General features: G+C 36.1%; 1 long non-coding RNA gene across 5 annotated transcripts in view; it reads left to right on the forward strand.

The window, feature by feature from the left end:
* Nucleotides 1–16,338, forward strand: part of LOC136855100 (uncharacterized) — a 424,042-nt gene extending 407,704 nt beyond the window's left edge. For all 5 annotated transcript variants that reach the window (XR_010857894.1, XR_010857893.1, XR_010857896.1 and 2 more), the window contains 3 exons: nucleotides 8,454–8,798; nucleotides 12,490–12,610; nucleotides 16,093–16,338. This is a non-coding gene — a long non-coding RNA (uncharacterized lncRNA). The remainder of the gene's footprint in view (nucleotides 1–8,453; nucleotides 8,799–12,489; nucleotides 12,611–16,092) is intronic.
* Nucleotides 16,339–25,088: the final 8,750 nt, after the last annotated feature.

A 25,088-nucleotide genomic window follows, 5' to 3' on the forward strand; every position in this document is an offset into this window, starting at 1 on the left:
CACCTTTAACCAGGTATTACTGTGGTGACTGTCCCTTTTATCCAGGGATTACTGTGCTGTCTGTCACCTTTAACCAGGTATTACTGTGGTGACTGTCCCTTTTATCCAGATATTACTGTGCTGTCTGTCCCTTTTATCCAGGTATTACTGTGCTGTCTGTCACCTTTAACCAGGTATTACTGTGGTGACTGTCCCTTTTATCCAGATATTACTGTGGTGACTGTCTCTTTTATCCAGGTATTACTGTGGTGACTGTCCCTTTTATCCAGGTATTGCAATGTTGTCTGTCACCTTTAACCAGGTATTACTGTGGCGACTGTCCCTTTTATCCAGGTATTACTGTGGTGACTGTCCCTTTTATCCAGGTATTGCAATGTTGTCTGTCACCTTTAACCAGGTATTACTGTGGTGACTGTCCCTTTTATCCAGGTATTACTGTGCTGTCTGTCAACTTTAACCGGGTATTACTGTGGTGACTCCCTTTTATCCAGGTGTTACTGTGGTGACTGTCCCGTTTATCTAAGGTTTTACTGTGATGACTGTCCCTTTTATCCAGGTATTACTGTGGTGACTGTCCCTTTTATCCAGGTTGTACTGTGGTGACTGTCCCTTTTATCCAGGTATTACTATGGTGACTGTCCCTTTTATCCAGGTTTTACTTTGATGATTGTCCCTTTTATCCAGGTATTTCTGTGTTGACTGCCCCTTTTATCCAGGCATTACTGTGGTGACTGTCCCTTTTTATCCAGGTATTACTGTGGTGACTGTCCCTCTTAGCCAAGTATTACTGTGGTGACTGTTCCCTTTATCCAGGTATTACTTTGCTACAATTAATAAGGAAATTCTTATTTAAAAGAATTTTTTTTAAAAAATGGAAACGCTGTAAATCTTGCATGTTGAGCTTAGTCAGCAGCTACTATGCATGCACAGATGGGGAAGGCATGGTCGGATTCGGTCAGTACAGAAAGCAGATCTCTACTTATTAAAATTATCGATATAGGTTTTCAATGTTGACTTTATCGAAGTAATAACAATTATATAACAATTATATTAATAGTTGTAATAAATTACAATAAAAATTCACGGTAAATTCTGACGAAAAATTTGTGATAGGGGATTTATTGTTGCAGGTTAATCATACGTCTGACAGTGCCTGGAAGAAAACCTGTAGTGGCCGTGAAAAAGGACTATTAATTCGTAAAGCACCTGAAGGAAAACCTGATGGAATACTAAAAATGAAAATTTCATTTGTGATGTCTGTGTTTGTATGTCTGTTATATAAGTTGGGCCAAATGATGGTCACGTGACAAATTTTGTCTAGACTGGTCAAGCGGCTCAGATTTCTATAGTGCACAAACATACAAGCATTCACTTATATATATATATATATATATATATATATATATATATATATATATATATATATAGAGAGAGAGAGAGAGAGAGAGAGAGAGAGAGAGAGAGAGAGAGAGAGAGAGAGAGAGAAACACTGGAGTGTTGTGAGGCCTTTCGACTGGCGTCCTTTACTTAGCAGACTGAAGAAATATAAAAAGTTTACAAAGAAAGTTCATACAAATGACAGATGGGGATTACAAAGGAAAAAATATGTTCCTGGAATCCAAACACAATTGAAGAATTAGTAGAACTACCAAAACAGGATTAAACTTTTAAGAGGATTTACTAAGGATTAGGATCAACCGTTCAGAAGCAGGGACAGGACAATTAAAAGATTATACAAAGAGGTGACTGACCACCCAAAAATGTTAGTACAACAAAATAATTCCCTTTTTTTTTGTAAACAATAAAAATTTTTGTAAGATGAACATTTTTACAAATAAAAAAATTTATATTAAACATACAAATACATAGAAAATATATGTGGGGTAACTAATTTGTAATTAAGTCAGTGATTTTATCTTTTAGGTCATTCTTGAACATTTTTAAAATAAAGGGGTTCAAATAATAATTGCCAGGGCCAAGGTTAAAATTACAGCTGGAAGTAAGCTGTATAATAGCAGACTCCAAAAGATTTCTTGAGAAATCTTTTGATCTGGCAATTCACAGGATAAATTAGACTGAAAGTTCAGTGATTGCCAGATCGAAAGATTTCTCTTCAAGAAATCTTTTGAGTCCACTATTATACTGCTTACTTCCAGCTGTAATTTTAACCTTAGCCCTGGCATGTAATATTTGGACCCTGTATTAGAAAAATGTTCAAGAATGACCTAAAAGATAAAATCACTGACTTAATCACAAATTAGTTACCCCATATATATTTTCTATGTATTCATATGTTTAATATAGTTTTTTATTTTTAAAAATGTTTATCTTGCAAATATCGTTATTGTGTAAAAAAAAAAAGAGAATTATTTTGTTGTACTAACATTTTTTGGGTGGTCAGTCGCCTCTTTGTATAATCTTTTAATTGTCGCCAGACAACGCACAATTAATCAATCAACCCTCCCTGCCTCTGAACAGTTGATCCTAATCCTTTGTAAAACCTCTTAATATTTAACCTTGTTTTGGCAGTCCTACTAATTCTTCAGTTTTGTTGGATTCCAGGTACATATTTTGTTTCCTTTGTAATCCCTATCTGTCATTTATATGAGCTTTCTTTGTAAACTTCCTTTTATATTTCTTCAGTCTGCCAAGTAAAGAACGCCAGTCGAAAGGCCTCGCAGAACTCCAGTGTTTCTCTTTCCTTCGTGGATTTGTCTTTATTTATATATTCATCATGTTCCATATTTTCGTGATTCAGTTATACTGTACATTATATATATATATATATATACATATATATATATATATATATATATATATATATATATATATATATATACACTCTTATAGATATATATTTATACATATGTATATACATATATACGAATATATATCATATATACATATATACGAATAATGTATGTAATATATTTATATACATGTATATATATATATATATATATATATATATATATATATATATATATATATATATATATATATACTGTATAATATAATCAGTAAATCATAAGCTTCAAGACAATGAGACTGTTATCCACTTCATTTCTGAGGTCAGTCTTTTCACCAACTGCTCTTGTGATGTTTTAATGATGGTTAATTAGTTTGTCAGCTTTCTGTCATAAAATCTGTAGCTACAATGATAGAGGTGGTGGTGTTATTTGCGTCCAAAATACAGCGCTTTAGGATTTGAAATATACCGTAGGAGAATCCAATGCTCCTGTTTCACAAGTTTTCAAGTTTTTAATACTGCAAAATCTTGTCCCATTTTGCACTGGATTGTATTTTATCGCTCCAAATATCCGTTCTTTATTCAGTCCTTATTTAATGTTTGTCTTTTCCTGTGTCTCCCCCTTCCTGTACCCGGCTTTTTTTTTTTTTTTTTACAAAGGTTTCATTTCATTCTTTGGAAATTTGGCAATCCAGCCAATTGCCATTGGGCTTGGCATATAGGAGTGTTTGCAGAATTGGAATAATAATAATAATAATAATAATAATAATAATAATAATGGTTAACTATCTAGGGGTTCAGTAAAAACTTGAAGTATGAATGTTAGTGACTGTTGCTTTTTATTTTCATGTTACACCTCTGTTAGAGAAAAGTGCTTAACATTAAAGAAAATTGTACTATGCACTTCGGTGAATCTTGAAAGACGTGTCATGCTAATATTACTTTAGGTCACTGTATCCAGGATGCAGTGTAGGTCTTCGGTGGACCACCTTGTTCGCTCGTATGAGCTGACGTGTCAAATTTTCCTCTTCTCATTCCCAGTTATTTGTTTTCAGTCTTTTCAATAGTTCCATTTATGCATTCTACCGTTGGATTTATTCACTTTAATGCATAAAAGTATGAAAGTTATTTTACATAAATGATTAAAGGGAACTGAGAACGGCTTACAAATATCCCCGCCAAAACAGAAAAGCTACAGCCACTGGGAGACGTTGTTTGTGGTCGACGCTTCTGATTGGCCAAGAGGAAAGTTAAGCAAATTTGCACCAGTGTGTGAGAGGAAGTGGCCGTGTGAATGCTAGGAATTTTTCCTCCTGATACTTCAATTGAAAATTAACTAAGTCATTGGCCGTATTTCGCGTTAGTTATTTTGAGTGAGAATAGGTAATAGCTAGTGCTAATTCTCTGCTTTAGAGACCATTGGACACATGATAAATTTGTTTAAGGCTGAAATATGTTTGGGTCGATCATTGGAAGCATTTGCAAGCGAATCCATGCATCATCAAAACACCATATCAATATCAACGGCAAGAAATAGTGACAAGAAAGTTTGCGTTATATCCTTGTACCCATTAATTTGATATTTGCTTTATTCCGTTCCTGCTGGACTTGATTAGTGGCAGGAGTACTGTTGACACTAATGACCTTTGGCATAGAAAAGTTTGAGAAATACTCATTATTATTATTTCAATAACAATACTTATCTATTTTTTATATTTGTAAGTCTCGTTAACTCAAATTTATCAATTAAAGGAAGTAATCTGTGCGTCCCTAATCTACACAGGTTTTAAATTGACGAATACAATTGCATTTTATAAGTATGCTATTTAACTCTGATTTTACCATGAAGTGGCTAATATATTTAAAAGTATTAGCTCAGATTTTAGTGTAAATCGACCAATATGTTATCACTTTATAGTTATTAGCTTAGTTTTTTAAGTATAAATTGGACAATACATTTCCATTTTATAAGCATTAGCTCATATTTCAGTATAATTTGGTCAATATATTTTCAATTTTTAAGTATTAACTCGGTTTCAAGTGCAAATTGACCAACATATATTCTCCTTAGTAGTATTAGCTCATGCTTAAATATAAATTGGCCCATATATTTTTACTTTTATAAGTATTAGCTTATGTTTTAATGTAAATTGACTACTATATTTTCTGTTTATAAATATTAGTTCAGATTTTGTGTTAATTGACCAATATATTTTCATTTTCTAAGTATTACTCAATCTTAAATATAAATTAGCTAATCTATATATAATATATATATATATATATATATGCATACATATATATGTACAGTATGTATATATATATATATATATATATATATATATATATATATATATATATATATGTATGTATATATATATATATATATATGTATGTATATATTTATATATATATACATATATATATATATATATATATATTATTTATATATATATATATATATATATATATATACATATATATATATATATATACATATATATATATATATATATTAACATATATATATATATATATATATATATATATATATATATATATATATATATATATATATATATATATATATATATGGGGCCTTTGACGATCATCAGTGATCTCACCCTGGGGCATCATTGCTAACAGAGCGTCATCGAAAGGGGCTTTATTTTTACCAGGGGTGGACCCTTCCCCATTCTCAGCTCCATCAGCTAGCCAAGATAGATGAAATCCTCAGTCTTATGACCTTACATCTTGTAACGCCTCCAGATCATTCTGCTCGCTGTTGGAAACGTCTGATCCCTTGATGAAATCCGTAATCCAATCATCCTTCGCTATGGAAAGGAAGCTTCTAATCCCCAAATCGCACGATGTCTAAATACAGCGACTTCTGACGGTGGTGCCCTTCGATTGTCTTAGTGCTCCTGCCACACTGTGATCAAACATATTGCATATATAAAAGGCATTGAACTTACGGGTTTTTACGCCACGCCAGAGGTTGCCACTAGATTATATGCAAGAATTTGATCCAATATGCATTGCATATCCCATATTTTGCATATATGAGGCATGAAACTTACGGGTTTTTACGCCACGCCAGAGGTTGCCACTGCGGTATATGCAAGAATGGGATCCAATATGCAATGTCATAACCCAGTTCACATATGAAGTAGGCATGAAACTTACGGGTTCTTACGCCACGCCAGTCTCTTCTGCCTTCCACGTTCATATGTGATTGGGCATTGATACCCCATTCCCAAGGGTATCACGTGGCAGGTGAGGGGATGCACAACAATCCACCTTCGGGCACTTGCCGCCAGTCCCACCAGCCACTGTAGTTTCTCCATCGCGCAGAGATGCTTCCACAGCCATATCCAGGATTGATTTGCATCACAAAGCTCAGCTCATTCCTGTTCCCAACAGCAGAGATATCCTGGCTAAAATATCTTTCTTCTGCAAGTAAACCACCAGTTTTCATCAATAAAGCAGAATCTTCTAGGCACCGTTCAAGTGACTGTGTTTATCTTGTATGTTACTTCGAACCATTTCAGATTCTCGCTCCAGTGTTCGTAGTCAGCGCTGCAAAATTCCAGCCTCATTTTCTGATGCATTTCCTTTCTATTTAGGGCCTTCTTATTTGATGGAGTTTTATCAGGTCTCACAAGTGTCTCTTGGAACCAGTTGAAGGTATTTGCAATGACATGATTTGCCATGTTCTTCCTCTCTTTGCCTTATCATTAGTTTTCAAAACGGGCACCCGTAACGTGTGTGGATTCTAATGGGATTCTGGAGTCATTCCTGGCTCCGCTGGAGCCGATCCTGTCTTCGGGAATTCTTGCTGATCCCCGGACACAATAATTGATGTGTCTGGACTCCGGAGCCATTTTGGGCTGCACGGGAGCTGCTTCAGTCTTCAGGAATTGTGCTAAAACCAGGGTTAAATAGCCTACTTATAAAATGCAATTGTATTCGTCAATTTAAAACCTGTGTAAATTAGGGACGCACAGATTACTTCCTTTAATTGATAAATGTTAGTTGACAAGACTTACAAATAAAAAAATATATATAAGTATTGTTATTGAAATAATACTTAGTATTTCTAAAACTTTTCCATGTCAAAGTCACTAGTGTCGACAGTACTCCTGCCACTAATAAAGTCCAACGAGAACGGAGGAAGCAAAATATCAAATTAAGGGTCCGAGGGATATGGTATGCAATTTAAATGGAAGCTGGCGAATAGGTCTAAAAGATATACAGATTATTTGGCCTCTTTCTTGTAGGTAGGATCAGTGACCGTTGTCCACGTAGGGTAACTGAATTTCATTTCAGTAGGGTCACTGACTTACGTGTAGGTGGGGTCAATGAAATATTGTAGGCTAGAATAAGTGGGCGTAGACACTGGATATTTTGACAAAAATGTAAGTAGCCCGTCTTAATACCTCCCGTGTTGATTATTTTTCCTTAATACGTTATCATACGCATTAAGACAAACGCATTAACATTCTTAGAGCCCGTTTGAACCAAAATGAAATTAGAAGAGACTTGATTTAATTTACGTCCTTAGACTGCTCGAGGCTTCACCAACGCCCATCAGTTACTTGGTATACGAGTTAGGCGTTCGAAAAATCTTGGAATAGTCCTTATTTCACTAAAATGAATGCACTCTCTCTCTCTCTCTCTCTCTCTCTCTCTCTCTCTCTCTCTCTCTCTCTCTCTCTCTCTCTCTCTCATCCCGTTTGATCGTGCAGCTGCTATATTCCGTGTTTCACTTAGTGTTCCGTGTGTTATGGGTTGGGCGTCTTTCCCAAGTGTTACGTAGATATTATATATATGTGAATTTACTTGTGATGGAACTTATTTAATGCCATAAGGGGGGGAGAGGGTGGATAGGGAGTCATACCTGTTGTTATATTGTTAAATAAGACTAACAGGTGGCGGTCCCAGTGCATAACAAAAACTTTTTCTTTAGGACCATGAAACTTCTGTTAAATAATGTGAGCAGAAATCTGTTTTCATGAAAACAAAGACCTGCATTATATTATGAAAAAGTGGAACAATTTTAAACGCAGTCGTAATTCAGCTCAGATGACCCTTACTGCTTATTATCTGAGGCTGCATACTTACAAAGCTTTCCCATATTTTCAACTGTTCCTGACTTTGGAAATTTTGAATATTTCCCACCACTTTACCATTCCCGCAGGGGCTTAGAGCAGTCATTGCACCTCATGCGGTGCACTGTAGGCGTTACTTAAGGTTTTTTGCAGCGTGGCTTCGGCCCCTAGCTGCAACCTCTTTCGCTCCTTTTACTGTACCTCCTTTCATATTCTCCTTCTTTCATCTGAATTTCCAGCCTCTCCTAACAATTGATTCGCAGTGCAGCTGCGAGGTTTACGTCCTGTTACACCTTTCAAAACTTTTACTGTCAATTTCCGTTTCAGCGCTGAATGACCTCATAGGTCCCAGTTCTTGACCTTTGGCCTAAATTCTATATTCAGTTCAATTCAATTCAATCACCTTACCATATTGCATGTATTTTTAATTTGGATAAAGTTCTATTCATTTACCAATGTTTTTTATTTAGAGGTTTTTGAGCTGTTTTGACTTTGTGCGGTGAAGCAAGTTATAATATTCTTAGGGTTTAATTAATTGTTGCTTAAGTTCTTAATAAAAGTTTAGTTTTCATTTGTCTTATTCTTATTTGTAGGCTGTGGCGTCATCGGCCTTTGACCAATCAGGACGCTGTGGGCCGCACCGCCTTTGTCCTAGAAGAAACTTGGGAAGAAATGGTGCTAACCCAGCAGCAGCCGTCGCAACTCATGACGGGCTTCTCTATGAACAAGAGCCCGTGCTGGCATAAAGGCAGCTCACTCAAAAACAACAGCAGCGTCGTAACTCAGTGGACAAAAACTGTGTGATGCCTTCGTATTTAAAGTGACATTGATTGAATGGGTACAGCAGATACTTCGTTATATGTCGACGCCGTCTGCAGGTCTATCCACCTGTAAACAAGAAAACACCGCGAACCTTCTGTCAACTGGAGCTGTCAGAGGTACGGTCTATTATACGTCAGTGGATCTGTGGAGTATAGGCCTGTTGCTGCTGAAGTAGTTTTTATTAGAAGTGAATTGCAAATTTAGGCTTGCAGTAGCCTTAACCCTAGTATGTATGATTACAGTCCGTTAGTCCGAAGGCCCGATAGTCCGAAGGCCCGATAGTCCGAAGGTCCGATAGTCCGAAGGTCCGATAGTCGTAGGTTGGTATTTTTATGGGTGTTTACTGGTTACAATTTTGCCGTATTAGCTATGGAGGGGTGGGGGGCTGATTACAGTCCGTCGGACTATCGGGCCTTCTGACTTTCGGACTATCGGACCTTCGGACTATCGGACCTTCGGACTATCGGGCCTGCTGACTTTCGGACTATCGGACCTTCGGACTATCGGGCCTTCGGACTATAGGGCGGTCACCGTATGTATAGGCCCACCAGTAGTACCTTGTACAATATGCATATATCCGTTATGTGATGCATACGTACCTTGTAGGTATAGGCTTAGCGGTTCTTGTTTAGCTCTGCACAGGCAGTGTATCAATATATCTGGTAGACTGTGCACAGACTATGTATTCTGTGCATGCATAGCACACTGATATAACTACGACGACAGGTCTAAACTTGTTGGATGTGCCCCAGTACTTGGCATGGCAGACTACTGTGAGATTCACAGCCGGTGTCCCGGTGTTTTTCCGGAATAAAATTTCATCAACGTACCTGACAAAGATGACACTCTGTCACAGGCTACTATCTTACATCCCTACCTAATTTTTGACTGTATTCTGTATTACGAGAGTTTGTAATTCTGGTAGTTATAAGAGTAACACCGACTTCTTGTAGACATCAGCAAATTCAGAGAAATGTCTTTTGAAGATATAACGACGTAACTTGTGACGTCATTAACTTGCCTCCTCCTCGATGGATAATTGGCTATTCGTGAATAAGTCTCAACCTCTGGCAACAATGAAATACAACCAATACTCCTTGTTTACACTGTGTAGTATTGGTAGTAGTAGTAGTAGTAATATAAAGGATTTATGCCATGAGGTCGATTGCTACAATCCTTGAAGGAAAGGGTTTCCACAAATAATCCTAGAAATTACTTTCTATCACTATTTCCCTATTGAAAAATTATATAATTAAAATCAGTTAAGAAAGTGAAGAAAACTTTGGCATTCGTCGTAACTCCTTTGATATTTTTCCTAATAGGACAGTAACGATCATTGTAATAGACAATTGCATAATTGGTAAGTGATATTAACACAAAATGACCAACAACCCTCTATCTCTTTTTCGTGCTGATATTCACTTTATTGTACTTTTGGTGTCCGAAAAAGGGGAAAAATAAATGGTCGCTTGACTTTTGCTGCAAAATGTACGAGCAGCTAATTACTGTTAATATTTTCATTCGCTTATTATCAGGTTTTATGAGTCCAGAATGACTTCATCTAATCTTAGAGACAAACATTTACTTATTGTACGTCGTAACTGGATGATCTGCCAATTCATCACTTTCAGTTAAGAATCATTTAAGTGAGCAAACTGAAGGACCGAGTATACTTATACTTTTTAGTGTGCAAGCAATCCTGGTATTTAAAAGCCTACCAACAATCGAACTACCATGCCGGTAATATTCTGTGGAATACGGAAACAACTTTCATTATAATGTTACAATTCAGCCATTGTTGTACTCTTGTCATTAAGTGGGCAGCAGCGATCATATGAAATGACATCCTTACATAGATCCTTTATTTAACATAATTACATATGAGGAAACTTGACATTATAATCAACGGGTGGATTATGGCGTTTCGGGCTAAGCCCAAGCACTGGGACCTATAAAGGTCATTCAGTGATGTATTATAACCCATAACATTTTTTTTTCTGGAAAAGCAAGTTTTAATGTTGTTCCGCAAGTTATATTTTACTAAGAAATCAACAACTATTGCTTTATAGAGCATATATGATTATCTTTCTGCACCTTGTGGAAGTCAACAAATGACGAAAACTTGGTAGTCTTGGATGTCCGGGTGTACTCCTTACCCAAAAAAGGGCCCTATTATCATTTACCTGTTCAAGCTTACGTAGGGTTTGCCACGGGCCTCCTCACTCCTAAACAATTGTGCAAGTAGAATCACAAAAATTGTCCTGCAACCACGGGGACAATGACTTATCATATCCGCCATTATTGAAGCCTTGACAAGGTACGAATATTCATTCAGAATAATTATTTCAAAGACAGCTGTTTGTCGTCATCACCTTGTGAGAGGAGTCTGGACCTCATATGTTTACGTCACGTATAACTTTGAACCCATACATTATAGTGTTCCGCCACTGGCTTCGGCTGCTTTATTTTACTCTTATGAATATACTTTTTTCTAATATACGTAATAAAGAATGCTGCCGAAAATTAGGTAGGGATGTAAAGTATACTATGGCTAAGTATTATCTTTGTCAAATGCACAGAATAAAAGTTATTTCGGAAAAACACCGGGACAGAGGCTCTGAATATCATAGTAAATTTCATACAATCATAATAAATGTACCTCGTACACCTGTCGTGGATATGGCGTCTTTTGACATTTTATGACAGGTAAACAACATTCTTTTGATTGACAAACATCCCAACTTTTTAGCCATTGAATGAAATGGTACCCGAATGTCGAGTGTTCGTACATTTCACCCCCCCCTCTCTCTCTCTCTCTCTCTCTCTCTCTCTCTCTCTCTCTCTCTCTCTCTCTCTCTCTCTTATTGAACAGCGCTGTTTAACATGACACTGCAACTTTTCCGTAATTTATATCGATGGCCTGTTACTGTTATTAAGATTATGATTAATATAGGCCTAAATGTTATAACTGTGTGCTTTAAAAAAGGATGATGTAACCCATAGAGCCAAACGTTTTGTTTATCAACTGGAGCAAACTGCTTCGAAAGGAATTTAAGGCTTGGTTAGTTGAGCCTTTTTTTATGTTTATAGGCCTTACTTTCATTCATTTAAGAGTAGGGCTTCATTCTTTTCAGATGCCTATTTTTCTGACAGAGATAATTGGGCGTGTTTCCTTAGAAAATCAGGTGTTGACGCCAGTTTTAGTAGTCATAAAACCAATCAATCAATTAGAAAATCAGTATGCCACTCTTGATTTAAGCAAAGATTTATCCTCTTTGTTGCTGGGTGACCGGTGTAAGTGGCAACCTGGGGGTTCATGGTTAAAACTAGACGTGAGTGATCAGTACTTTGTACAAATGTATTTTATTTTATTTGATTAACGATGGTAGGGCCTCGAAATAATCCTCAATCCTGGTAACTGAAAAAATCATTATTTCTCTCTCTCTCTCTCTCTCTCTCTCTCTCTCTCTCTCTCTCTCTCTCTCTGGGTGGGGGATGGTGTATAGGACAAGAAAGAGTAGGCCTTCAAGGATTTTTATGTTCGTTTCATTTTGATTGATTTGTATTTAATAAAGAATTTTTTTGTATTTCTGAATAACAGCTTGTAAGGCTTCTGTTATGATTTGTATTTAATAAAGATTTTTTTTCGTATTTCTGAATAACAGCTTGTAAAGCTTCTGTTATGTCAAATCAACACATATGCCTGATTGGCATATTCTGAGCTGTTGAGATTTCATTTGGATATGGAGAAAAATAACTAATATTTCAGATGCAAGCTTTCAGTAAGAATGCTCTTCTCATTTGCAGGTTCGTTAGAATTCCCAATACTCTCCTTCTGAAGATATTTCAAGACTTGTCACAATTACGTGTCGGATTTCTGCAGAGTATCTGGTGTGGATGCCATTTTCTAGTGAAAACCATATTATGGGTGAGTGGTGCAACCCTGATAGCTTTGTCCAAAACCATAGTCATTCCTGGATTGTTGAGCTCTTGATATTTTGTTAGCGTAGTTTCCATTACCACAAGTTTTGACACATTTGTTCAAGAAGACTGCAACAGTCAGTAGTGGTGGTTCTCAGAGAGGCATGAATTGTGTGTCTGTACTAAAACTGTAAGTCTAAATACCAATAGCGCCTCCTGGTTGGTGGCTCCTGCATGTGGAAACCTGGCTTTGGTACGTATCAAAGGGTTTTGTCTCCTTTAATATAACTGGAGCATGTGGTGCCGCCTTTGTACATATCGATGTAGATTTCACAAAGTGCAATTTGCATCCAGGCCAAGACAGAGAAGGTCTACCCAATTGGGTAGGGTCGCCTCCCACCTGGGATAACTACGTAGGCGATGACCTATCTTAGAGGTATCTGCTCATTATAGCAAGTCACCTGCTGACGCAATAAGGAGGTAGACAAAGCTTTGCCTACATGGGGGATTTGGGGGACAGTGAACAGACCTTCTCTTTCTCTTGACTTTGGTTTGCACCTGATAGGTAAGGTTAGTTGCAAGTCTACTCTGGAATATTTCGAGCTTATGAATGCTAGTTCCAGTCTGCTATTCATGACTTTGCATTGAAAGTTTTAATACATTTTCAGTTGCAGTGTTTGTAGGATTTTGAGTAATCTATCAAATATTCAGTTATGATTTCGGGTTTCTGTAGGTCACATATCGTGTACATGTTTGCTGGTATGACATCTTAGAATCTCTCTCTCTCTCTCTCTCTCTCTCTGTGAAAACTCACTTGGATTTTTTGTATATCATTCCAGGTAATCATACTTCATGTCTGTGTTGGGAGAAGTGAATATTTCCTCAGGATTTTAGTTAATTGAATCGATGTATTCATTCTTCAATTTTTCATCATTCTTCATTGTTGTGTGATACGAACTTGGTGGCTTTCGGCTTTGTTTGTTGGTGATGTTTTTATTTCATACCATTGACTTCGGTCAGGTTTAGTATAACATATGTGGATAGGTGCTATCCACATAAAATTTCCTTGAGATCCAAGTGTTCTGTTAGGGCACTTTCAAGTAACTTTCAATCACTTTCAAACGTCACTTGCAGCCAACTCCTTGGGCTTTCGGCCTCAATGTGTCCCAGTGCTACTAACATCAGACCTCATCAGTTGTTCTGTTTTGTACAATAACATCAATTCAGGCAGGGGGCTTTAAGATGCCCAGTGCCTGCCTTCTTCAGGAGCTTCTTTTCATTAAAGTCTCCTTAAGTGTATGCAAACTCAATGTGTATTTTTTCTTTGGGTTTTACCTTTTATATCTATCATCTATGGTAGTTAGTCCTATGTACACGCTACGTGCCTTGTAGGTTTTTCATTTGAGATGGAAGTTTTGTTAAAACAGAGGTCATTGTTTTGGTGCATTCTTTTGCCCTCTTCTTTCATACGCAGTAGCTAGTGACTTTTTTTTGGGGGTGTCCAAAGCTACATGTTTGGGGTTAAGACTGTGGAAAGATTTGTATGGCTTTGTGCCAGCACTGGTTCGTGCTCCACAGGACATAGGGATTCGGCTTATTAAAATAAAATTCCTGGGTGCTAACCAACCCCCCCACCATCTCTCTCTCTCTCTCTCTCTCTCTCTCTCTCTCTCTCTCTCTCTCTCTCTCTCTCTCTCTCTCTCTCTCTCTCTCTCTCTCTCACTTTTGGGGTGGTGATTAAGTTAATTGAAGTAAACCTCGTGGATTATTTTCAACAAGACGTTGAAATCTCTGAAGCAATTTTCGAAATATTTACTTTTGATATTGCAAATTTTTGGCCCCTTTTTGATAGACTAATCAAAGTGTTAGCTAAATGCAAAAGGTTTGAGGTGAAAAATTTCTTTGCAGAAATGAAGGGGCTGGCTATTTCTCATGCTTTGAAAGTGGATGGCTTTTCATATGGATGTTTGTTCATACTGATGATGATAAAGGAGACATAATATGAAAGGACTTCAAGCTTGAATTAATTTATGATACGGAATAGCACTTGAGGTTTTACACCCAGTAAAGCAGGTCATTCGACAGTTTATCTCCGTAGTTTATGAATTGTTGAACTTAAGGTTATCTGTGAAAACTGGTAACAGATTTCTTTAGGAATACACTTTTTCATAATGACGCCTGAGAGAGAGAGAGAGAGAGAAATTCGATAACCTGGCAACTTTCCTTTTAGCTTAAGATTATAAAACAAGTCTAGACTTGGACACGTTTCAGAACTCAAGAAAGGCAAATTAAAAATTCCTTGAAAGCTCCAGGAGTACATTAAATATAGTGTGGGTATATCCTATGGTTTTTTCTCGGCTATAATTCAATTTCCAACCTGCAATACTGGATGCTATCCATAAATGTCTTGATAGGTAAATTTCTGTGTCAATGTGTGTATATAATGTACTGCTGAATATTCCCTAAACCCAGAATATATTCCAAAACTATTTAGAAATGCGGTAAGACATCAAGTGTGCTTTGTGAGACTGAATGGCCTCTGGCTTCTGAAAGGAAATGAGAAAACTTCAGAAAAGTCTACCGTCTGCTATGGTATAACTCGTCATATGGATTTGTTTCTTAGTATTGCTATAGCCTTTTGCTATAACGATTTGCTCCCAGTGGCGTTCTAGATGGCCTTTAAGTAGTACTGTATTATAATTTATCGCATTTTTGTCTTGAGTAAATTGACCTGCGATTTGATCATGTTCTGGTACAGTGCCTGTTCAGTTTTTTGTGCCGTTGGTGAACGGTTACATGAAGATTAATAGCTTTATTTAAAACTTCGAATATTCTCCTTATATTAATATTACTGTCTCTGTTACTTAAGTGGCTGATAGCAGTTCTAAACTGGTTGCCTTTTTCTCTTGTATCCCTCAGTTTTCAGTGTACATACAATCTGCAATTTCCTTTTTTTTATAAACGAGAAAGGGTTTATTAAGCAAAAATTTGAATAAAGTAGTTGTGGACTAGGCCTATAACACTGCGTGGTGCTGTGCGGTGGTTGAACAATTAGCTGTTCACTTGCGAGGATTAAAGATTTGAAATTTTAGCCAGAGGTGTAGTTTCTGACATGTTATCATGTTACTGAGGTGCTTCCCCTTTTGAGTCCGACGGGGTCAGTTAGGGGCAATTGTGTCGCTTTGTATGAGGAAAGACTATAGTTGCTTAATACATAGAAGGATTGGTTTATAAAAATGAAAGGCATCCTTTCAGTTAGTCCATAAATTTTAGTAACAAGCTTGTGTGAAATATTTATTTTCAGGGTATGTCTAGTAATTATCATAAAGCTCCAGCCTTTAAAAACTAATAAATGTGCAATATACAAGAGGCGATTTAAAAAACTTGGAATTCTTTTACATTCACAATTGTTGAATATAGGATAATTAAAATGTATAATACGTATTAGAGTTAGTTGTATTGGATTGTTAACATTGTTTCTTCTTTCAGAATGAAATTCTCTTCTCTTCAAAAACTGGTTTATTGCACGGAATCTATTGATAGTTTGAACCACGTCTTGGGAGTAAACGTTCCACAGTTCCTGGCTTCAAAGACTGGTTTATTGCACGGAATCTATTGATAGTTTGAACCACGTCTTGGGAGTAAACGTTCCACAGTTCCTGGCTTCAAAAACTGGTTTATTGCACGGAATCAATTGATAGTTTGAACCACGTCTTGGGAGTAAACGTTCCACAGTTCCTGTCTCCTTTCCATTTCAAAGACTGGTTTATTGTTCACGGTACAATCTATTGATAGTTTGAACCACGTCTTGGGAGTAAACGTCTTTTTCACAGTTCCAGTTATTGGTTCAGTTTGGTGAGTTGTTCAATAAGGGAAATGATCGTTAAATAGTTTAAGAAACCGAATTACACTTTAATTTAGAAACAGTAAACAGAATTATGTTTACAATTAAAGATAATTTTGAAACGTGAAGATATTCTTGTCTCCTTTCCATTTCAAGCAACCCTTGTCAGTTGTAACATGTGTTCAAAGGTACAATAACAGACCAGAAAAGGACCAGTATAGGATATACAAAATTTTCCTTTTGTGAAAGGGCAGGTTCATTGGACAAAATCAGTCTTTGTTCAATGAAAATAGCCACTGCTTACACAGTTATTCAAGAATACAGTTAATTCTGAAGGCCAGTTTGGTGGTTTAAGTAATGGTTTACAACAAGTTTCCACAATGCTATAGGTTTAAGAAAGGGAACTTTGTGCATGAATGAGTTCATCACCTTGCTGCCATAGGAATTAAAGTGTGGTGAAATTCGTTGAACGAAACTTTTTTTTCCGTTCTTCGTTGGGCTTAGTTAGGAAACTAGTACGAATCTCTTTATTCAGAGGGTCTTAGAACTGCCCTGGATTAGTCTCTTTTGTTTCAACTCTCAGATTTGTTGTTCTCTTAATTTTTAAGCCTTTTATTCACTAGCCTGTTTACCTGCTGCTTTCGGATACAGTTAATGAGGTTGAATTAGTGAAAGATAAATGTAGGTTCTCAACTACATAGCTTGCTTTAATTATATTGTTGATACAGGCTAAAAATAGTATTAATATTCTCTTCACAGGAATACAGCACTGAGGGAACTGTACACAGAAAATGGGAAACTCTTGCCATTTCTATTCCTCTCGACCTTTTATTAAGGTTTCCGGAGATTCAGTGATCCCTCCACTGAAGACTTTCTCTTGTTTCTACTGGTCTCTAGCCTTTTATTAAGGTTTCCGGTGATTCTCTTGTGTAAACTGCTTACGTTTGTACGTGCTAATTCATTAGATATCGCATTAACTGGGAAAATAAGTTTTTAGTAACTGTAAAGCGGAGAGGGTTGATTTTTATGGTAGTGAATATGTTCTGAAGCAGATTTCAGCGTTGACTCTTCAGGTTCATATACCACATGTACTTGGACTGCCTTCTGTAAGTTAAATATCATGATCATCTGTGCTATACACATGTAGTAGAAAATTGTTTCACAGTGATCTTCGCATCTTGTTCACAAGATAAGCGATTACAGTCTGCTAAGATTCGGGGCCCTCTCAAGACGAGCACGAGCCAGTGCTCTTGCTAAAAAAAAAATAATAGTATTAATACTAAAATTTACATAAAGTTTGAGGTGATTCTCAGAAAATTTCGCCTTTTAGAAGGTTGCCCTGGATTACTCTTGTTTCTCCTAAATTTTAGCTTTTATTTGGGTTTCCGGAGATCCTCTTCCCTCTCTCCTCGTTCTCTCAAATTTCTCTAGAGCCTTTTATTTGGGTTTCTCGCTTTTATTAAGGTTTCCGGTGATTCTCTTGTTTCTCCTAAATTCCTCTCGAGCCTTTTATTAAGGTTTCCGGTGATTCTCTTGTTTCTCCTAAATTCTTCTCGAGCCTTTTATTAAGGTTTCCGGTGATCCTCTTGCCTCTCCTCGTTCTCTTCCTCCTAAAAACCTCTCCGGCCTTTTAAAAAGGTTTCCGGTGATTCTCTTGTTTCTCCTAAATTCCTCTCGAGCCTTTTATTAAGGTTTCCGGTGATTCTCTTGTTTCTCCTGAATTCCTCTCGAGCCTTTTATTTGGGTTTCCGGCTGATTCTCTTGTTTCTCCTAAATTCCTACCTTTTATTAAGGTTTCAGTGATTCTCTTGTTTCTCTTAAATTCCTCTCGAGCCATTTCTCCTAAACAAGAGAAAGGTTTCAGTGATTCTCTTGTTTCTTAAATTCCATATTTCAAAGGTTTGTGATTCTCTTGTTTCTCCTAAAACATGTTTACATGAAATTAACATCGAGCCTTTTATTTGGGTTTTTTTATAAAATACTTGCGAAAGATTAATTCAAACATTGTTATTTCAGATGTGACTATATATAATTATATCATGTTTTTTTAGTAAAATATAGCTGTATAAATAATTATATAATTAATATGTATACTAATATCAGAATTGTATAAATTTTAATGTATAATATCAGAATTGTATAAAAAAATATATTAGAATTAAAATCTCCTCGATATTCTTTAGAATTATATCTTCCATATTCTTAACCTACTTTGCAACCATGCTTGTTTCAAAATCTATTTTGTAGCCATGTTAATTTGATAGGCTACTTTGCATCCATGGTTATGGGGTACAAAGTGCGACAAGAAGCAAGGCCGGTTAAAAAACAGATTATGAAATGCACTTTGTTACGAAGTAGCTTACATTAGAACATCCTCTCCGGATTACGTTAACTATTCAGTTTGCATTTGTCATATGTACGAAATAATATAGATACTGACTAGAAAGGTCGATGTAAGTGAAGACTTGTTTGCGAAGCCATGCTAACCTAGTTGCAAAATTATCTGGTTTTTATTCAAAGAGGAAATGAAAGTTGAAAGAAGAAACAGAATATGAACAAATGGATATGTAACATACTAAAATATTTGTATTAAATAAGTTTTATTACATTGCAAGGCCGATTGCTCCGAGCTCTTTTAATATTTGACAAAAAAAATTTTTACAAATATTTAATTGACAGCCTTTTAACGCAATTTTAACGCAATAATAGAATCTGTAGCTAACGAGGTGGCAATCACGGAATGAAAGAAGGCAATTCCGGCAAAGTGAATTGAGCAGAAATTGAGAGAGGAAAGAAAAGACGACGCACATCGGGCGAACTCGAGAAACTGTCAAACTTTTGAAGCGGAAATAATGATAGCAGCAGCAAATACAAATCATAGTTATAAATGTTAGGCAGTTTTTGGAGCTGAAATAATGGAAGTAGCAGCAAATACAAATCATGGTTATAAATGTTAGTCTTTTATCAAAATGTGTGGATTTGTAGACATTCAGTCTGTCGGTAATGAAACACTGCATATTACAGATTTGTTAAAGTTAAGTGGACACAAATCAGCAGTTGCTGAAACGTTAAATTATTTTGATACAGCTCAAATAAATGAAATGTCTCATACTCACATTCTGAGAGGAAGGAACTGAAAATATGAAGCCGTTCAAAAGAAAAATTAAAAGACTTCCCCTTTTAGTGAGTGCTGTGACAATACAGATGTGACAGTTAATATGGAACACGCTATATAAAAAAAATTCAGAATGAGTATGCGTTGTCTATTGTGAACGGAGTTTATATCTCTCAGAACGCTTTTGGTGAAGTTGGACCCTTAAAAAAATGACAAAGTAAACGACAAAACACACTTTTCCATTTAAACCTACCAATCTTGCTATGTATAAAATTTCTGGAAAGCCTAGTGCGTACTTATATTACACTTAAGAAATTAAGTTAATTGTACCTCAGTTTTCAATAAAAAACGCGCGCCCTCTTCTTCAAATAGGGCATTTTTTCGTGTGTCTGTTAGATACGAATTAGCCATGAACGTAAAATTCACTTCATGTGGTTTCAAAGGTGGTTTAATTGCGCAGTGAACTTTTTCCAGCAGTTTTATGCAACATACAATAATAAGATTGGTAGGTTTTCAAAGGAAACTTATATGCAGAGATGAATGTTCAAATTGCGTTAAAAAGCTGTCATGAATTAAATATTTATAAAGAACGTTATTTATTTCATAGAAAAAGAAAGCACAGGAGAGGGAAAAAACTAGACAAATACGTACAAAAAGAGAGAAGAGAAGTGGGAGCTTCGTAAAACAAGCAGGAATAGATGTTACAGAGAGAGAGAGACCAGCTTTCGTGTTAATATATTTACACTTCCATCACAGAAAGCACATTCTGAGAGAGAAGAAAGGAGAGTTTAATAAAATAAACATGAAAAGATTCTCAAAAACTGAAGAGAGAGAGAGATAAAGAAATGAGTGTTAATAGAAAAGGCTAGACTAGTCCCATGTGCTCAGTTCAAAGGATCAACTAATTTTTACTTAAACGAACGTTTTGTATCTGAATACGCATTATGTTACCAATCCCTAGCATTCAAAACGTAGGGGAGGATATTAGGCAAGGTCTATAGACCTTGATATTAGGTAAAAAGGCAACTACGTATTCACGAATGTTTTTAAATTCCTGCAATAAGAAACTAAGATTCCAATAGTAATTATCTAGTAATGCCTCTTCGCTAATTACAACAAAGCTTTTTAGTACGTACAGCGTCAGGAAAAAAATATTTACTGGAATTATTTTAGAACTTCTATACGATTATGCAATTTACTTGGACAAATAACGTTAAAATAAATACTGTAAGAAAACGGAACTTACAGAAATTACCACAAGGAAAAGTAAGACACCACAATTTACGAAACATGAGAAAACGGGAAAAGCTTATATATCACAGCGAATTATTTCTGCAACCTCTTCGTTCTAAACCGGAAGGAATTTAATGTCTATGTTGACATGAAAGTCGCATCATTCTAGTTCGACATTAAAGCCATTGTTACAAAATGCATATCGAGAATTCCAGTCCTAAAAGAGCAACAAATTACCTTAGACCTGTGATAGTTTATGCTCTAAAAATGTAGATGCCCCTGCTGGAACCACAACAAGTTCATTATATATCAGACTGAATGTGAGTACATTTGGTTTTCAAGGCTGAAGTTGTGCTTTGCAATATAGCTGTCAAAGTTTTTTTCGTGGTCATTTTCCCCTAAATTTATCTAAGCACTGACCATATGCAGATGCTTACTTTTGAATGCTGATCCACAGTAACAAACATTATTGATGGGTCATTTTATAACTTCAATTAGAATATCACAGTCTTATTGTACAATGCATATAAAACATGTATTAGCGATACAAAACTATTGACGATACAGAACTGTTGACAAGATATGGTGATTGCCATTCCCTTAATGATAAAAAAAAATTACTTCATTTCTAAAAGCATTTCAAAGATTTCATTTGATCATTCTAGTAGAGTGATAACGTTTAATGTATTTAACCAATGCTGAACAGATTCAAATTTGTCACATACATCCTTTTCTAAAACTGCTTTAGGTATTTATATTTCTCCTTCTTTACAGGTAACGATTTCGTAACACGATGAAATTCAGTATAAAAAAGATGCTGCGAGTTGCAATAATCATGGGAGTAGAATGCGACCTCCAGATGATGAAACTTTAGCCCGAAATTGTGTCATTCTGAGGACACAAATCTGATGAAAATGCCATAAACTACACTTGTATGATGCACACATTTTTTATTCTAAAGTGGTGATATTTCTTCAATATTAGCCTCTTTGATCAAAACCTCATAGTGCAAATATTCCTTAAATATTCCTTAAATTTAATCCAAATTATTCATTGGCAGTCATTTCATAGTTCTTTAAATGCTCTGAGTTTTATAGAATTAACGTTTTATGTGGCTTTCTCTTGAGCGCCAAAGAAATACATTACCAAAGTTTTTAATACTTTTGTTTTGAGTGCGTTCCTACAACAAAATCGTTGCTATACAGCGATTCCTCATGCTTTGAAAGGATATTGTGTGTTTCCCTGTTCAGGTCATATATGCTTGGTGCATGTACTTGGAAAGTTTACGGTTAAGACAATAAAAAAAGGTTAAAACAAAAGTCTGAATCTTCCTGATGAATAAGACAGTCATGCATGTCAACTAATCACGAACTATATCGAGCCAGTAATTTTTTATCTTATCGTATCTTCGTCAGTATTTTTCTGGTAAATTCTCGGTTAAGTTTTATTTATAAGAAAAGGATAAATGTACTTCGAATTTAGGGTGGGACATAATATATTGCAACTATATCTGTATGTGTCCTGTTACCAATAAAATCCCTGATCAGCATAATTATTTATTTGATTTGTATTCTGATCAACTGACTTAATATCAGAAAAACTATGCTCACGAAAAAGTCTCTTTCACCGGAGTAAACGTGACAAAGCAAAAATATACTAAATGCTACTTTGTCTATTAGATGTTGCTAACACGAAAAAACTGATAAGACTGTTCTAGGTTATTGGAGGGAATTTACGCAGGGTTAATGATGTGTCTGCACGAGAACTCCTTCGCATTGTTCAAATGAAGCTAGTAAAAATCGAAAGCCAGTAAAAAACACACAGTAGGGAGGGGAAGGAAGGACGGGGAGTTCCGCGAAAAACAGTGAAAAAACTATATTCGAGAATGACGCCCCGCCCACAGATTCATACCAACACCCATTCGATGTTTTTGAACTCAGCAAAAATTTAACATTTTTTAAAAAATATATGAAAAGTTACTCGCTTCTGAGTTGCATACCGATAAACTTATATAAAAAAAACCTTTTCTCGAATTTGGAACTATTCATGGATGGTCATTTTTAACCAGACTAACATAAATAATTTCATATTGTCGTTCAAGGATTTCAAAAGGAAAATCTTGCAGACTTGAAATTTTATGTTCCACGTCATATATCAAGCCATCGCTAGTCTTTAAAAACCCTTGTGCGCCCTAAATCTTGCATTATCGGAAACCTATGCTTACCACAAGCTGCAAAATTCTGGATATGGAAATTCATTCTTCCTCTCTCCAAGTCCACAAATATTCATTGTTACATTTATATACTTAAACATAACTATCCCGTATGAGGTAGTGCCGTCAGTGCACCTCACGTGGTGCACTGTGGGCATTACTTGAGGGTTTTTGCAGTATCCATTCGGGTCTCTAGCTGCACCTCTTTCATTCCCTTTACTGTAACTCCGTTCATATTCTTTCTTTTCCATCTGACTTTTCACCCTATCTAACGATTGTTTCATAGTACAACTGCAAGGTTTTCCTCATGTTACACCTTTCAAACCGTCTTACTGACAATTTCCCTTTCAGCGCTGAATGACCTCATAGGTCCCAGCGCTTGGCCTTTAGCCTAAATTCTATATTCCATTTTATATTCTATTCAACATAGCTACATATAACATTAATTCTGCACTTGTTCTTCGATCATCACCCCAGGGCAAAGACTTGCAATAATCTATATTCACCGGAGAAGCACAAATCAACAACCTTCGACGAGTATCGTCGAAAGAATAGTGGACCAGTTCAAGGTAGAGCACATTCAGAATGCTGTATGGAATTCCACACTTTTGTATATACTAAGATAATGAATGAACATCCCAAAACTTCCTTAAGTGATTCACTGAATAAACAGGCTGGTTCCGTGCTCGTTTAAGAGTTGGAACAGTGGTTCCCAACCGGTGTGCCACGGCACAAAAGGGTACCGTGAGATCGGCTGAGAGGGTGCTGCAGTATCTGCGGTAAAATTAGAATTGAAATCCTGTGGAAAATTTGTCATGATTCTCTTTCTCATTCCTGGCATCTGTACGCCCGTCACTACAAATTATACTTAAAAATTTATTGGCTCCGGTGCGGTTTAAACCAAGACCGTTAGATGAAGACTGTTAAAACTTCGGTGTATCCCCATTCTCTCCTGCATCTTCCCACCAGCCCCACTAAATCGCAAACATTTTAATTCTCTTTGCCTGTGAAGTCGGGAGGTGGTTTGTAATTGGTCGCGTGTGTGTGTGTGTGTGTGTGTGTGTGTGTGTGTGTGTGTGTGTGTGTGTGTGTGTGTGAGAGAGAGAGAGAGAGAGATTTATAGTTCTCAGCAGCTCTTATATGAATTTTCAAAACCAGATCAGCTGGCATTTTACAGATAACAGTACTTTCATGCTGGCCTAGATGTCCTTCAGATACTTAGCCTGGTAGATCAACTAACATTCCTTTTCAACCTGCACTGCACAACGAACTTTGAAATTGTTTTGATCCATTGCAAATCTTTTTCACATTTGATTTTACCTGAATATTCTGGATCGTTTTTGTAGTTGGATCGTTTTTGTAGTAAAAGTCGTTTCTATAACAGAACACAAAAATATGCTGAAGTGTCACCACCAAACGCATTTTTTGCGTTTCTGCAAAAACATCCTTTTTTTTTTTTTTACTAAATGGCCCATTGTACCTTATTAGTTTGTTTCGGTTGTAACAATATGCTCATTACTCAAGTATTTAGTATGTAACTGCTCTAAGTACAGCTGTATTGATATTTTTGTCATTCATTTTACACTGAAAAAAGCAACATCGCAGAAAAAGTTTTTATTTCCTATTTATCATGGAAAAGTTTTTTTCACACAAACTGAATTTCACACAATACTGTACTGACAAACATGGTTTTCTAATAAGGGTGAAGGGACTTCTGAAAATCTCGGCGGGCAGAAAAGGTTGGGAACCACTGAAGAGGGAGAAGGGGTAACACAAAGCTATTTATTAAAAAATACTTAAACTCTTCCACCAACTTGAAGCTTAAAACAATTCTTGGCTGGGCGAGGCAAGAGGGAAAGGGTCAATGAGGATCAACAATCTGTAATACTCGAAATTAATAAAATGGAACTGTTCTGTATATTGCCAGGATGAGCTGATAGTGTTTTGAGAATTTCACATATCTTACTGCGACCTAGAAGATACCTTATTAAAATATGAGGGTTAAAAAACTATGCAGAAATGTATCAACGTAAACAAGAATTAAATAATTTTTATTTCTTGGGTATAACAAGGAGAAATGC

Source organism: Macrobrachium rosenbergii, chromosome 30 (assembly GCF_040412425.1).
Source record: "Macrobrachium rosenbergii isolate ZJJX-2024 chromosome 30, ASM4041242v1, whole genome shotgun sequence".
NCBI classification, from domain to species: Eukaryota; Metazoa; Arthropoda; class Malacostraca; order Decapoda; family Palaemonidae; genus Macrobrachium; species Macrobrachium rosenbergii.